Source organism: Salmo salar, chromosome ssa12 (genome assembly GCF_905237065.1).
Source record: "Salmo salar chromosome ssa12, Ssal_v3.1, whole genome shotgun sequence".
Taxonomy (NCBI): Eukaryota; Metazoa; Chordata; class Actinopteri; order Salmoniformes; family Salmonidae; genus Salmo; species Salmo salar.
Genome location: NC_059453.1, coordinates 10,227,640 through 10,232,290, shown reverse-complemented (window position 1 = coordinate 10,232,290; position 4,651 = coordinate 10,227,640).

The following is a 4,651-nucleotide window of genomic DNA, read 5'->3' as shown; positions in this document are numbered from 1 at the left end:
GTATTTATGAATCACACGTAAACAGTGTTGGAGAGCCTTTACACACTAAATATATATGTAGATGACAAAAAACTACAGTGGTGTCACTGTTATTGAGGATTGTAGGGTAGATTTAAAGGGCTATTGTTCAACCCCTATTGTACACTTTTCTCACCTTCCATTATTTCATGAATTGAACAAATTAATATGGAAACTGTGATGACAATAGTCTAGTTGTCACCAACCAGGGAGCCTAGTGGTTAGAGCGTTGGACCAGTAACCGAAAGGTTGCAAGATCGAATCCCCGAGCTGACAAGGTAAAAATCTGTCGTTCTGACCCTGAACAAGGCAGTTAACCCGCTGTTACTCGGCCATCATTGAAAATAAGATTTTGTTCTTAACTGACTTTCCTGGTTAAATAAATAAAGGTAAAAAAATTAAACTGCTAAATATGGTCTGAGTTCCATGATGATTAAAAAAGGCTACATCTCGAATTATTGCACAACTAATATTATCCACTATTGCTAGGGAACCTCACGAACAACCACACGGACCTGACAGAGGAAAGAAACGGAAACTAACAATGGAACCTCAGGAACAACCACACGGACCAGACAGAGGAAAGAAACGGAAACTAACAATGGAACCTCAGGAACAACCACACGGACCTGACAGAGGAAAGAAACGGAAACTAACAATGGAACCTCAGGAACAACCACACGGACCTGACTGGAAAGAAACGGAAACTAACAATGGAACCTCAGGAACAACCACACGGACCTGGCAGGAAAGAAACGGAAACTAACAATGGAACCTCAGGAACAACCACACGGACCTGACAGGAAAGAAACGGAAACTAACAATGGAACCTCAGGAACAACCACACGGACCCGACAGAGGAAAGAAACGGAAACTAACAATGGAACCTCAGGAACAACCACACGGACCTGACAGGAAAGAAACGGAAACTAACAATGGAACCTCAGGAACAACCACACGGACCCGACAGAGGAAAGAAACGGAAACTAACAATGGAACCTCAGGAACAACCACACGGACCCTGACAGGAAAGAAACGGAAACTAACAATGGAACCTCAGGAACAACCACACGGACCCGACAGAGGAAAGAAACGGAAACTAACAATGGAACCTCAGGAACAACCACACGGACCCGACAGAGGAAAGAAACGGAAACTAACAATGGAACCTCAGGAACAACCACACGGACCAGACAGAGGAAAGAAACGGAAACTAACAATGGAACCTCAGGAACAACCACACGGACCCGACAGAGGAAAGAAACGGAAACTAACAATGGAACCTCAGGAACAACCACACGGACCTGACAGAGGAAAGAAACGAAAACTAACAATGGAATGGAAAGATCCAACATGTAGGCTACAAATTGAAGGGAACTAACAGTCACTGCACTACAGTGACAGTTGTTATGTATGTATTACTGACGGTGCCTACCGATAGTGGCTAATATTTAATATGATAGAAATGGTTCATGTCTGGGCATATAATTAAAACATTCAAGAGAGCAATAAATCAACTCTGTAGGTTCGGTACCACTGTCTGTGTGCAGGAGTTTCTGTAGGCTACAGCCTCAGCTTGGGTCAATCGATGTCTGAATTGCAGTGTGGGAGAATGGTGTTATTTCTATAGAAAGTAGATGCTATGTGTCACCTGGGGACTTTCAGTCTGCTGTTCACTGACTGGGTCAAGGCCATCACAGACAATCAGGTGGGATAATTATTGATGACCCTTTAGCTCCCTCTCTCTCCCTGTCTCTCTCTCTCTCTGTCTCTCTCTGTCTCTCTGTCTCTCTCTCTGTCTTTCTCACTCTCTCTCTCTGTCCCGCTCTGTCTCTCTCTGTCTCTCTCTGTCTCTCTCTTTGTCTTTCTCACTCTCTGTCTCGCTCTGTCTCTCTGTCTCTCTGTATCTCTGTCTGTCTCACTCTCTCTCTCTGTCTCTCTCTCTGTCTTTCTCACTCTCTCTCTCTGTCTCTCTGTCTCTCTGTATCTCTGTCTGTCTCACTCTCTCTCTCTGTCTCTCTCTTTGTCTTTCTCACTCTCTGTCTCTCTCTGTCTCTCTGTCTCTCTGTATCTCTGTCTGTCTCACTCTCTCTCTCTGTCTCTCTCTCTGTCTTTCTCACTCTCTCTCTCTGTCTCGCTCTGTCTCTCTCTGTCTCTCTCTGTCTGTCTCACTCTCTGTCTCTCTGTCTCTCTCTCTGTCTTTCTCACTCTCTCTCTCTGTCTCGCTCTGTCTCTCTGTATCTCTGTCTGTCTCACTCTCTCTCTCTGTCTCTCTCTCTGTCTTTCTCACTCTCTCTCTCTGTCTCGCTCTGTCTCTCTCCGTCTCTCTCTCTGTCTGTCTCACTCTCTCTCTCTGTCTCTCTTTCTGTCTTTCTCACTCTCTCTCTCTGTCTCGCTCTGTCTCTCTGTATCTCTGTCTGTCTCACTCTCTCTCTCTGTCTCTCTCTCTATCTTTCTCACTCTCTCTTTCTCTGTCCCGCTCTGTCTTTCTCTGTCTCTCTCTGTCTGTCTCACTCTCTCTCTCTGTCTCTCTCTCTCTGTCTGTCTCACTCTCTCAAATTCACATTTTCAAATTCAAGCTGCTTTATTGGTATGAAAAACATTGTGTATATATTGCCAAAGCAACAATGTATACAATATACATTGTAATACAATTATAAACAATAACATATAATAATATAAAATGGCAGTAAATAATAATACAAAATTAAATATAAAAATAATAACAATAAAATAGTAAAATAATAGCAAACTAGTAGAATGTAATAAATATAAAAATCTAAATATGGAAAATGAATCTATAACTAACTTATAACTAAATAACGGTCATCTTCACCATTACATCAGTACTACAACTACTATCATCATTACCACTACTACCACCACCACCATCACTAAACTGCTATCATTACCATTACCACCCATACCACTACTATTTGGAATGATAAACAACAATAATAATAGTAATAATAAGTAAGTTACTGCTTACTATGCAGATGTTATTATTCAGTGTCCCTCATGCTATGGCAGGCAAATACATATTTGGCTGCAAGAGGAGCCATTGCTCCTTCGCCCATGAGTATTTTTAGTTTTTCCTCTGGGTTTAATAAGTTCAAATTTGGAATAAATGTAGTCATTTCTGTGAATAAGGAATCTCTTTGTGAGGAATATTTATCACAGTAAAGGAGAAAGTGCATCTCTGTCTCTACCTCCCCTGTCGTGCAGTGACCACATACACGCTCCTCTTTGGGTAGCCATGTCTTTTTATGTCTGCCGGTTTCTACTGCCAATCGGTGGTCACTCAGCCTGTACTTGGTAAGGATCTGTCTCTGCTTCGTATCTCTGACAGAGTAGAGATAATCAGCCAATTCATATTCTCTGTTTAGGGTCAGGTAGCAATTTAGTCGGCTTTGGGATTTTGTTTCGTTTTTCCAATGTTGTAAATATGAGTCCTTTGATTGGTTCAGGATTTTGTTTATTTGAATTCTTTCTTTTGAAGCAGTGCTGGTGTCAGCTTGGTTGGTGAGGTCCAACACCAGCTGACTGAGAGGGCTCGTTTCTGGGCTCAGCTCTTGGGTTTGGAGTGCTTTAAATTGCAGACTTGAATTTGGACTTGAATTTAGATGTAGCCAACATTTTAATGATCTTTTCTGTATTTTCATTATTACTGGAAAGCGGCCCAATTCTGCCCTACATGCATTAGTTGGTGTATTTCTCTGGACTTGTAGGATTTTCCGACAGAATTCTGCATGTAGGGCTTCAATTGGATGTTTGTCCCACATTTTAAAGTCCAGTTTATTGAGTGGCCCCCAAACCTCACTTCCGTAAAGAGCTATTGGTAGGATTACACTGTCAAATATTTTGGTCCAAAATCTAATTGGGATGTTGATTTTGAACATCTCTCTCTCTCTCGCTCTTTGTCTCTGTCTCTCTCTCTCTCTCAATTCAATTAAATTAAATTCAATTCGCTTTATTGGCATGACGTAACAATGTACATATTGCCAAAGCTTATTTTGGATATTTACAATATAAAAAGAAATAAAAATGAGAATCAAAATTGTCAACGGGACAACAGTAACAACAATAACCAAGGGTCAAAATAACCATACATTCAACAATAACAATAAGCATTCAGTAGAGGACATGTGCAGGTTGATTGGTCTGCCAGACACTGTCCCTCATCTTAAGGCAGGCAGCAATGTAGTGCGCTGCCAACCCACAGCTCTCTGCGTCCTCCCCCAACAGGACGGGTAGCCTACTCATGGGGTCTTTGAAACCTTGAATAAGGGTTTCAAATTTGGGGAAATGACACTGTGATTGTTTTATATTTTTTACATTTTGTCAGGAAATGCAGCTCTGTCTCAGGTGCTGCTGTTGTGCAGTGGTTGCACAGCCCTTCCTCTACAGGGAGCCAGGTTTTCCTGTGTCTACCCTTCTCAATGGCAAGGCTGTGCTCACTGAGCCTGTACTTTGTCAAGGTTTTTCTAAGGTTTTGATCAGTAACCATGGTCAAATATTTATCCACGGTGTACTGTCGATTTAGGGCCAGATAGCACTGCATTTTGCTTTGTGTTTGTGCTTGTGTTTCCCAATAAGCAATGTAGTTTTGTTTTGACTGTGTTGTAATTTGGTT